This window comes from Fukomys damarensis, unplaced genomic scaffold, assembly GCF_012274545.1.
Source record: "Fukomys damarensis isolate Sample0158 unplaced genomic scaffold, DMR_v1.0_HiC HiC_scaffold_20, whole genome shotgun sequence".
In the NCBI taxonomy this organism is placed as follows: domain Eukaryota; kingdom Metazoa; phylum Chordata; class Mammalia; order Rodentia; family Bathyergidae; genus Fukomys; species Fukomys damarensis.
In genome coordinates this window covers 403,517-415,915 of record NW_022900932.1, presented here as the reverse complement: position 1 = coordinate 415,915, position 12,399 = coordinate 403,517, and the positions used below count along the sequence as shown (strand labels likewise).

Genomic DNA, 12,399 nt, shown 5'->3' with positions numbered 1-12,399 from the left:
CTGTCAGCCGAAGCGGGTTTCCTCTGCGGGGTGCGCTGCCGGGCGCGGGAGGACGGGCGGCCGAGTGCTGACCCCGAGCCCGAAGGCGACGCGCTGGACGGAGCCAAGTCCCTGGGCCTGCAGACAACGCCTCGACTGTTTGCTCTTGTTCCCAGTTCGCACGCCCTCCTGGTCATGAACAGATGTCGCCTTATCTTGATGTTGCGTTCTCAGTTTAAACACTGCACATCTGCTCGACGCTTCCGTGACTGTTTATCTTACCCACGCCTGGTTGGGATTTATTACCAATCGCCGAGACCACGCCTGGGGTGCGGCCCTAAAACTAGTAATAACACGCTGTGTTAGAAACAAACTTTGCCATTAGCCATCAGCTTTCGGTCGTTCATTGGGTCCGCGGTCGTCTCCCGAGTCCCCTCCTCTAGAAGGAGAACTCAACAAGCGGCGCCCGAACAGGGACCCGGCAGAACCCAGAAATGGGAAACGGAACCAGGAACGACGGGAGTGGTGAGTCAGACACAACCCCGCGTTCTCAAGGAAGGTTTGGAACTTTCCTCCCCTGTGAGATAACTACCCAGGGAAGGAAATCGGCCGGACTTGCAGACACTGGCACCGATGTTTCCATCACTGCCAAGAGGCACAGGCCTCTTACACGGCCCTCTAATCAGGTCCATTGTGCTCTATCTGGAGCGGGCTCTACAGGCTCCTACACACTTCAGTCATCCCAGTTACTTACAGTGAAGGCGCCAGGTGATCAAAGTGCGTATTTGCAACCGTATATTTTTAGGGAAAAAAAAAAAAAAAAGAGGCCCACACTGTGTTATCAGCCTGATGCTGCCTGCAAAGATCTGAAATCCAAAACAAAGCCAGAGAAACTGCAACTATGTTTTACCAGACATTAAGAGATATTACAAGAAAAATCACATTACAAATTTTAACTATTTGATAAATGTATCTTTGTTTCAACTTAAATTGAGTTTAATTGGTGTACTTATGACCCTTCTTGTGCATTGCAAATTCTTGAATTACGATTATAGGGTTAACTTGCTCTTTTTTATACTTTGTTGATAAAAAACTCAATACTGTTCTGTTGGCAGCCAGTCAAATTTTAAGATGTAACAATCTGAGAGCATTATAGAAACATATTAGGAAAGCTATAAATAAAATAAATAAAAGAGATATACTTTTGACATGAAGGTTTTTTATATGTTTGTCTTGCTAAGAAGAGATGAAAACAGATACACAAAACCAAAAGGCCTAAGTATGTAGAAAAGGTGTAAAAAAAATGATTTAACAAAAAAAATGTATGTTTGTCTTGTTGGTTTCAAGTTTGTTATGCAAGATTTACATTTACAGTCATAAGGAGTTTTCATTCCTTTTGATTCTAATTTTACAAGAGATCTCTATTAACTGACCTACATTTTGACTAGTCATAACTAAAAGAGATTTTATAATTCAAATGGCCAAATATATTGAGTGCGCTCTAGTTTCATAAATTATCTTATATGTTTGTCTGTGTCTGTCCAATTGTTTGAAAAGTGTTTATCCAATTACATTTTTTATTAAAATGCTGTCAAGGATGCAAATAATTTGTTAATTTATACCATCAGGTTTTATAAGTTAAAAATTTGTCAGGATAATTAAATATAAACTTTTGGGTACACTCCTATTAGTAAAGAAACAACTGCTCAGAAAAATTTACTCTGGTCTCTGTTCACTAATGGGAGCCCCAATAATTTTCATAGCCTTATAAAAAACATATGCCTCACCAAATATGTTGTTATGAAATGTTTACATTGTTTATCATCAAGAGGTTACATTCTAAATATGTTATTGTGATATGTTTATAATGGTCATTTTCAAAATATGCTATGTTCTATAGAAAAAACAAAGAGTTATTAAGAGGTTTTATTAAAAAATGCTTTTAATATCAAACGAAACTAAAGGACATAAAGTTTCATACATATAATTATGATTATTATTGTTAATTTTCTGATGTACTGAATAAATAAAAACTTCACAGGGTATTAAAAAACAATGCTGCTTCAAGAGGCAAGTTATAAAGTTTCATAAAAAAGGCTCCAATTTATATAAAACAAGTCAGATACCTAAGATTTAAAGTTTCCAAAAAAATATGCTGCTTGAGAGATAAAAACACTCAAAAACAGATGAAAAAATTTTGGGAGATAACAGGTTTTTACAAGATCTAGATTCCAGGGTTTACAGACTTAACCAAACTTCTATATGAAGCTTTAAAGGGCCCAAAAAAGGACAATAATTATTACAGGGTAAAAAACAAAAGAGTCAACATTTACACAGCTAAAACTAACTGCTGCCTCCTATATCAGGAATCCTAAATGTGACCCAGCCTTTTACTTTATACACGACTAAAAAAAAAAAATCATACTAATTTAGGGGTGCTCACTCAAGGAATAGGCCCATAAAATCAACAAATAATGTATTTATCTAAAAATGTAGATCCAATTACAAAGGGATGGCCCCCTTGTTTAAGAGCTCTGAAAGCTTGAGATCACATTACTCTCTCTGGCGAGTCCAGTCTCAATTATATAAAAATTGTTCAACAACCAGATGAGACATATAGATTTCATTGCCCACCTAGAGGGTGCCATTAAAAAGAATGTTATAGGTGAGGAGACACAACAGCAATTAAAATAATAATAATAATAATAATAATAATAATAATAATACTTTAAAACAACATGGGCTTCAAATTGCTCCAGAAAAAAATTCAAACTAAAGACCCTTACTCCTATTTAGGATTCAGGTTACAGAGATCTAAGATTCAACCTCAAAAAGTTACTCTTCAAAGAAAATCTTTACAAATTCTAAATGACTTTCAAACATTATTAAGAGATATCAATTGTCCCATATTAGATATCGCTAATTACCAATTGCTTAAGTTGTTTTCTACATTATCGGGACCCCCCTGCTTTAGACAGCCCACAAAGCCTTTCTAAAAAGGCTTTAAAAGAATTATAAACCGTTGAAAGTGCCTTACAATCTCGGTTTACTTTTCATATTTGTGACGCATTGCCTCTCTCTCTTCTTGTCATCCACACTCCTGACAGCCCCACAGGACTTCTTTAACAGGCAAACTCTCCTGCTGAATGGATTTATCTTCCTGTTCAGCCTCCCCACAAAGTCAGGCCATGTTTTGAACTCATTGCCTCTCTCACTGTTTCAGGGGGAACTCGGGTAATACAGTTAAAAGGTGTTGACCCTGATGCTATTCACTGGCCCCTCGCTTCACGCCAGTTTCAAACTTTACAGCGATTCTCTCCCGATTTTCAGATTGCCTTTGGTGATTTCTACAGAAAAAGTTTATTTCATTTATCTCGTGATCCGTTGTTGTCTTTTTTGTCCCGACATAACTGGATTATTTCTTCTATTGTTTCTTCATCCCCCATTCCTTTAGCAAAAACCTTTTTCACTGATGCTACTAAACTAAATAAGATACCGATTTTTAGAGATCAGCAGCTCTTCTTTACACCGTCTACTCCCTATTCGTCTACTCAACAAAACGAATTATTTGCTGTGTATTGTGTGCTGTTCAATATTTCTAACCCTATAAATATAGTCACAGACCCTCAATATGTTGCCCGTGTTTTCCCTCTGCTTCTCATAGCCCTACTCCGTGCCTCTTCTTCTCCTGTTTTCCATTGTTACAGGCTCTTCAACAGCTCCTGGGAGAGTTAATCCTGTGTTCATCACCCACATCCATTCATACCCGACCTCCCAGGTCAGCTCACTTATGGTCATGATTGTGCTGATAAATTATTAACTGTTGCCTCTGTTTCCGCTGAAGAAAAACACCAAATGTTGCATTCTAATGCAGGACGATGACATCAGAAATGGAAAATTCCTTTCACCACAGCCAGGCGGATTGTGCGGACCTGTCCTGTTTGCCGTCCTGTTTGCCGTCCTCTGCACCCGAGACAAACTCCTCCCAGCACTAATCCTAGAGGCTGTGTTCCTAATCAGATTTGACAGATGGATGTTACTCACTTTCTTCCTTTTGGCAGGCTTAAATATTGATACCTTTGGGATTCATATGGGCCGCGGCCATGCCAGGAGAAAAAACTTCTCACAGGAAAAACTTCTTGTGCTCTGCCTTTGCTGTTATGGGTGTGGTGTTCCTGCTGAACTAAAAACAGATAACGGTCCTGCTTATAACTCTCATGCTTTCAAACAATTTTACAAAACATGGGACATTACCCATGTGACAGGAATACCTCACAATCCCCAAGGGCAAGCTACCACTGAGCGTGCTCATTATACTATCAAATTACAGCTAACAAAAATAAAAAGGGGGAATTGCCCTTGGGGTGTGTGTAGTTTCCCGACTGCATGCTTGCATCTTGTCTTGTATGTCATTAACTTTCTTACTCCGCCTTGCACTGTTGATCCACTATCCAGACTGCAAAGACACCTCGCATCTACTTTACAATCCTCTCTTCTTCTTTGCAATTACCTTTTTTTTTGCACCTGTGCAATTGCAGGAGTGGAGCGACTGGGTCCCTGTGAAAGTCCTTGTCCTGGGACCAGGATACGCCTGCCTGCCGATTCTGAAAATGTCTGGATCCCAGCGGAGCCTCCGGCCTACACCTCACTCTCAAACAGAAACCTCCACTTCCTGAAATGGACTTTCTCCCAGAACTGGAAGCTGCAACTCAGACGGGACCTGACATCACTCATCGTGTGGCTGTCCCTGCCATCAGAAGCAAGCGAAAGAAAAAGGCAGGTATCGATCTACCAGCGTGGGGCCAAATTAAGAGCCTCACTCAAAGAGCGGAACGAATCATGGCCACTACTGGAAAAGCTCATACACCGGAGCGCCTGTTTGTTGCTGTGCTTGCTGTCCCTACCAGCACTTCCCAGGTAGTGGGGTTAATCACACTTATTGGCTTCTGTACCTTATCCACCTTTACTTCGCCTTGTGGAATGGACTGAATCTGGACCTTCATTGTACTGCAGTGATACTGTACACACTCCTGGCCCTTGGGACACAGGTAATCCCACTTTTTCCAAAAGAGGAATCTATAATCATTAATCTTACTTTGGGATATAATATAGCACCCTTAATGTGTAGGAAACTCCACGTTGTGTTTAGATATTGCGTTACAATCCTGGGTTTATATTTTACCTGCCCTCCAAACTACTCACACTCTTATGGGCTTACTGCAAGCCTATACTTTTGCTGTATCTGAATTGAATACTACAAAGGTTTTGGGAAAGGCTTCTAAAGCCCTGCAGAGGCTGGAAGTCAAAGACGGGTAAGAGAATTGTGGAGAAATATCCAACCTAAGACAGCATGAGTATTAAACTTCTCATGGCTTGATGACGGGTAAGGGATTTCTCTGGACATCTCTCACCTAAGACAGGCACAGTCTTTCTGCTGAGCTGGGAAAGTCCCTGCTCTAAAAATAAAAAATAGGGGGAATTGTTGGGGCACGAGAGGATGGGCAGCCGAAGTGCTGACCCCGAGCCCCGGAATGGTGGTTCTCACCGGGGCACAGGAGGCCTGAAGGTGACGTGCTGGAGCCAAATCCCTTGACCTACAAACAACCCCCTGAACTGTGTTTGCTCTTGTTCCCAGTTCACACTCCCTTCTGGTCATAAACAGATGTTGTCTTATCTTGATGTTATATTCTTAGCTTAAACAGTGTACATCTGCTTGACGCTTCTGTGACTGTTTATCTTACCCACGCCTCCTCGTGATTGGGATTTATTACCAATCGCTGAGACCACGCCTGGGGTGCGGCCCTAAAACTAGTAATAACACGCTGTGTTAGAAACAAACTTTGCCATTAGCCATCAGCTTTCGGTCGTTCATCGTGTCCGCGGTCGTCTCCCGAGCCCCTCCTCTAGGAGAACTCAACAGTGCACACGTGCTCTCGGGTGTTTCTAGAATTCCCCATTTTTGGCTTTAAGGTTAAAAGTTTTTTCTTTGACTTTTGGTAGCTTGATTATGGTGTATTTTTGGATTGGTCTAAGTGGGGTTTCTGATCAGGGTGGCCCAAATTTGGACATTAAACTATCTCAAGACCTTCAGATATTATCTTATTAAATATGGTTTCTGTGCCTTTTGCTGTCTTTTCTTCATTTTGAACTCCAATAAGGTGAGTGACTACTTGCCAATGACATCCCATAGATCCGACAGGCTTTCTTTGCTCTTTATCATCTTTTTTTCTCCCCTCTAGTTGGATTAATTCAAAAGTCCTGTCTTCAAGCTCAAAAGCTTTTTGTTGTTTTTTTTTTGCAGTACCGGTGATCAAACTTAGGACTTTGTGCTTTTGAGGCAGGTGCAGCACCACTGAGCTAAATCCCCGGCCCTCAACTGTGTTTTTTATTTCATTCACGGAGTTATTCCCTGCAGGAGTTCCATGTGGCCGTTCTTAATGATGTCTCTGCTGAATTCTCACATCATGAAACATTTTCCTGACTTCACTGTGTCTTTAGCTCTTGTATCTCACTAGACTTTCTTAACATTATTATTTTGAATTCCTTTCCAGGCTTTTGGTAAATTTCCTTCTCTTGGGGACAAGATAATTATTGTGTCCCTCAGGGGGGTCACGTTTCCTTGTTTGCTCATGATTCTGTGACTCTACACTGGTCTCACTTGGTTCAAGCTGGGCTTGAACTCACCATATACACACTATAAGGGACAGAAAGAGGCTCGTATTGTCCCTTCCTTGCTTGCTCTGCTACCTCTGTCTGCCATGAACAGTTTCTCCTCTGTGATGCCCTCTGCCACGCCAGCCTACCTTGGAGCCAGCCCATTATGGACTGAAACCTTACAAACTATGGCTAAATAAACCTCTCCCCCCTTAACTTCGGGTATTGGATATGTTGTCCCAGCAAGGAGAAAAGTAACCGAGACAAGAAGTTATAAGAATTTCAATGTTACAAGGGCTAAAATAATTGTAATATAGTTGTTATAGCAAGAGAAGATTTAGCACCATCAGTAGTGTGATATGTAACAATAACGATGCCTAAAGGGGAATGTTACCGCATGAAAAAAAATAAAGAAAAAAATGATGTTGAGACAGGAATGTAGCTCAGCAGCACAGCGCTGGCCTGGCAAGTGGAAGGCTCTGAGTTCGAGTGCTGGTACCAAAAAAAACACCAATAATGATGTCACATATTTCATAACATAAGAACAATTTAAAGGTGGAGATGACCAGAGGCATTTTGTGACTCTCACACTGTGCCTTATACAGGGACATCACTTGTATGCTAACTACACAAAAATTATGCCAAATGCTTACAAAAATCAAATAATTTGGAAATTGCTATGATATAAAAAGTCATTTATACCACAATTTAAGTTACTCGGCATGTAGCTTTCTAATCATTCGGAGAATAAAAAGAATCAAACATTTTTAGCTGTGTTGGTGTTCGTCACCATCCTCATTATCCATCACTTTGACTTTTGCTCTGACTCTCACCTGTGAGGTTTGCTTCTAGGGCTGCTGACTGAAGGGTGTCTGAAGATTCAAAGCCGCGTGGGAGGCGTCTGTATCGGAAGCCTCCATGTGAAAGGAGGAGGGGCAGGGCGGTGCGGGGTGCTCAGCCCCACCTCAGCTTCCCCTGGTCCGTCTCTCTCCCCACTGTGGAGAGAGGAAGACGAGTCCGAAATGGTGGAAAGCAACAGTAAGGTTATTTGCAGAAGAAAGCAGGACAAAGCCGTTCCAAGCCAGGGGAACTTCTGAGAGTGGAGCAGTCAGTGTCCTCTTTCTTCTGCCGTTTTTTTCAGGTACTGGGGATCAAACTTAGGCCCTTGCACTTGCCAGGCACGTGCAGCGCCACTGAGCTCCATCTCCAGCCCCGTGATTCTGTTTTATGGGGTAACAGCCCAGGTCCGTCTCATCCCTCCCGGTGGCTGTGTCTGACTGGGTACAGCGCATTGCTGGGTCTGTAATGGAAGTCCTGGTAGGGGGTTGCCAAGTGTTCTTTTTTGCCTGCCCTTCTTGGAGCAGTTTATAAGAAAGGGGCTCACAGGCTAGGTAAGGGACTGTGCCCACGTCATCCCTGCCGTTGGGGTCCTAACCTGCCAGAGGTCATTTGCTCTCAGGGACTCAGAGGTTGCAGTCCTTGTTCACCTGACACTAGGCTCAGGCCCTGCCTTCCCCAGGAACACGTGGGGGGCCTGCGAGGACATGGAAGCTGTAGCAGGGTCCCAGAGTGAGCAGGGCAGGTGCTGTCTCAGCAGAGCACCAGAGGAAGAGCATGGACAGACAGCAAGTGTGTCAGGTTTCCACAAGGCAGGCATGCAGCAGCCATCCACAGACCGGCCCCCCTCAACCCCTCAACCGAGGAGAACAGAACTCGCTCAACCTGCCAGGCGACCCTGACCCACATCTAAAGCCCCACATCTAAAGCCACAGCCGAGTGTACACAAACAACCCTGACTTACGACCTAGGTATACGGTTGCCAGAGGCAATACAACTTTCACCTTAATTTTTCTTGAGGCTGGTTAGGATGTTGGATTCACTGAAGGTCTTATTTGACCTACCACATTTCCCTGAAAATAAGACCCATTAGGTTTTTTGGGGGGTACTGGGGAACTCAGGACCTTGCACTTGCCAGGCAGGCATGGTGCCACTGAACCACATCCCCAGCCCATTTTCGGGGCTCATTTTCGGGGATAGCTCTCCTAACATCAGGCTAGAGCCTGTTTTCCCATTAGGTCTTATTTTCCTGGAAACAGGGTAGCATTTTGGTGCTGAAAACAGGGAGGAGGTTCCCTCCATCTGCCCAGGCCTCCTCTGCCCTCGGTCCAACCCTCTCTGTGCTCTGAGTGTCCTACTTTTCATATAACAACAGCCCCTAGAGTCCCATTTCCTCCCCTTGCCAACCAGCCGCTCGCCCACCTCCCTGGACACCCGACTGGCTTTAACCCCATATCCATGCCCCGCTCTCCAGGGGTTCCCCAAACCACCCTGCTGCCAGCAGGAAACAGCTCTTTAAAAGATAACCTCACCCTTTTTCCTTTATCCTCAGGGATTGGAAACTGGAGAAAAGAACGCACTCTCTTTTCTGGCCAGCTGGCCAGCTTCCCAGCAGGGCCTCATTTCAAGAGAAATAGAAACTTAATTCAGGAAAACACGCCTATCAGGCAGCCTCACTGTGTTCCTTCTGCCCAGTCGCCTGACCATGTCTGCTAAATCCAGAGCCCTGCGAGTATCACCCTGAGCACTTCTGCTTCGCACTTCCAGCTGTCTGGTCGTTCTGGCTTTGCCACAGGTAGGCTGACAGCTAGACCACCCCCCGGGATCTCACTGTGCAGTCCAGGCCGACCGCAGTCCTGCCTGAGCATCTCGGTGCTGGAACCCCAGGGCGCCCCCCCCATACCTATTTATTCACAAAGCCAAATTGCCTTCACCTCTGGCTCTGCTGCTGGCTGCTGCCGTTCACTAAGGAGCCTCAGTGGGTGGCGGAAGGGTCTGCTCCACCCCCTTTGGCAGCAGGAAGAGGGGTGCTGTGGGGCAGGACTCTGAGCTGGGCTGAGGCACCCACTGGCCCTTCAACGACTCCACCATCACTTTCGTTTATTGTGAAACCTGTCACTTAGAGTTTCCCCCGTCAGCAGCCAGAAATGCCGCATTCCCTGTCTTTCTGCACCCAGTAACCCCACTGGATCACCCCTGCACGTAGTCTCTGGAAATTACTCCTTCCGTTCCGCCTGCATCTCCCCTACCACCCAGCTCTCCCAACAGCGGGGACACAGTGACTCCTGGGTCTCACAGACCGCAGACCGCCTCATCTAACCCTTGAGCCGTGCCTCCCACCCCACGCCACCCCCACTCCTCTCCCCCGGTTCCATGGAGTCTGCAGTTGAGGCCCACGGGCCAATGAGGTCACACAGCTCTTCCGTATTCGCCTCATCTCAGTGCGGTGGTGCTTCGTCCACGTGACACAAATGGCCAGGCTTCCTGCTTCTTGGTTGTGAAATATTTGTTTCTTATCAGTTAAAATTCAAGTAAGTGAACAGCATACGCCAAGGATAAACTCCCAGAGGACTGGGGACGCAGCTCAGTGGCACTGCCCCTGCCTTGCAAGCACAAGGTCCTGCGTTTGATCCCTGGTACCGAAGGTAAACTCCCAATCTGCTGAGCAGGGACAACGCTTAATAACAGGAGGACTCCGGATGCGGGCCAGTTCATCAATCCTCGTCTTTGTCCCTGGTCGGAGGATCTCGGGAAATACCCTACACGACAAACCCTTTGCTTTCAAGATGAGGAAAGTGGCTGCATGGTTCTTCAAGGTCTTTCTAGGTTTAACTTTCCACGATTCTAAAGATGTTACCATGCTGTGAAACGAAATCCCTAACAACACTAACTTGGCAGCTGGGTGAGACCAGCTCCTCTCACACGATCTGACCAAACAGCTCTCTACCTTCAGAGCCCAGGACAGTCATTCCTCAGATCAACAGATGGTAACAACTGCTTCAGGAGAAGAGCAGCTGGGCCTCCACAAGACACAAACTCAAAATAGCAAGTCTGAAAGACTACAGAGTCACTGGCGATCAGAAGTGCTATGCATAAGCGGGGCAGGGTGGCGCACGCCTGTAATCCCAGCCTGGGAGGCTGAGGCAGCAGGATTGCTGTGAGTTCGAGGCCAGCCTGGGCTACACAGTGAGTTCAGTGACAACCTGGACTACATAGAAAGACTTTGTCTTAAAAACAAGAAGCAAAACAAAACAAAACAAAGAGCTAAAATGATGCAAGAACTATGGGGAAATCCCACCTCTTCTTTGGTAAGATAATACAGAGATTCACTAATAGAAGACATCAGGTACATATGTTAGCTATAATATATAATTTACACTTGTTTGCAGCACTGGATCTTTGCACTGAGTTACATTCTCAGCCCTTTTTATTTTGAGACAGGGTCTTGCAAAGTCACTAAACTGCCAAGGTTGGGCTTGAACTTGTATCTCCTGCCTCAGCCTCCCAGAGTGCTGTAATAATTAATTTTGACTATTCTTTGTGAACGTGCACAAAATATACACACACAGCTAGAAATTTATGAATACTAAAGACACAAACTTCCGAGATGCAGACGTATATGGAGGATCTCTGCTGCTACAAGTCTGGATCTGTTTTATCAAACTTCCACAAGTTTCTAGTTCTACAGGAAGAAGCCAGGATTCTGTCTATTGATGCTGACTCCTACTCCATACTCTGTAAAGTCACCCCTTTCACATAATCACAGAAACTGAAGACATCCGAGTTCTCTGTAAGGTACTGTCTAGTCCTTTTTTTAAATCAGGCTACTCTGTCTTTGGTTCTGAAGGACTGAATGAGGGGTTTTCACTCCTCCTATCTTTGCTTCCAAAGTCTAAATTTGTCCTTATCTTTCCCTAATTTTTAATGTAATTCTTATCTCAGTTGTATTTACACAACCTTGAAATAAATAAATTTATTTATTTATTTATTTTGAGACAGGGTCTTGCTACGTAGTCCAGGCTTGAACTCATAATGATTGTCCTGTCTCAGCCTCCCAAGTGCTGGGATTATAGGTGTGCACCACCGCACTCAGCTACCATTTTACTATGATTTGCTTTGTAGAAATTAATTCAATAAACATGAATGTGCAAAAGCAGAATTATGCTGAAAATGTCAGTTTTTCCTCATAAACACCCTTTCATTAAAGTATTAAGATGCTTCCCATTTAACCAGAATGGTGATTTGCAGTAGCTGCATGACCCTGGGGACCGGCCTAACCCTCATCCTCTCTGCAGAAAATTCTCTCATCTGTGCATTGTCCACCTCTCAGGCTCTTTACTGGGTGGGGTCCTCCTGACTGAGAAACCCTAACCCCGAAGAAATGGTATCACTGCCAGGTTATGCACCTGTGGGGCTATGACTGTCTATCGTCTGTGTTGTGAAGGAACAGATTCATAGGTGCCTTTCCAAATATAAAATTATCTTAACATCAAATAGACCTTTTCAGACTCTACCCTCCACCTGTATCCCCCATTCCTCATGAGTCTTTGGTTTTTTTTTTTTTTTATAATAATGAACATTCTTTTTACTTTTGTTTTGTTTTTTGGTACTGGGGATCGAACTTGGGTCCTTGTGCTTGAGAGGCAGGCGGCAGAACCACTGAGCCAAATCCCCAGCCCTTCATGAGACTTTGATATATTTCTTCATGGGGACAAAGTCAATCTGTCTGTCCCACCCCCATCACTGAACTGAAAGAAACCTAGTTTCTGAATTAATTACTCTTCAGGATAAAGCTCCAGAATCACGTCTGAGGGAATAGTATTCCAGCAAAATACACAAAGAAATTTTACTACTGAAAAATAGTAATGGGCCGGGGATTTAGCTCAGTGGTGCCATCGCCTGCCTTGAAAGCACAAGGATGAGATCGAT

At 44.2% G+C, this 12,399-nt stretch overlaps 1 protein-coding gene across 4 annotated transcripts in view; it reads right to left on the bottom strand.

The window, feature by feature from the left end:
- Positions 1-12,399, bottom strand: part of LOC104875717 (saoe class I histocompatibility antigen, A alpha chain) — a 31,694-nt gene that overhangs the window by 4,173 nt on the left and 15,122 nt on the right. The window contains exons 8-9 of one of the 4 annotated variants that reach the window (XR_004518209.1): positions 7,467-7,628; positions 4,107-4,162 (exon numbers count right to left, since the gene is read on the bottom strand). The exons of 1 other annotated variant lie outside the window; for it this stretch is intronic. The gene's annotated coding sequence lies outside the window, so the exon portion shown is untranslated. Of the gene's footprint in view, positions 1-4,106; positions 4,163-7,144; positions 7,629-12,399 lie in introns of those variants that run through there. 2 more of the 4 variants (XR_784149.3, XM_033766348.1) reach the window with 2 other exon arrangements.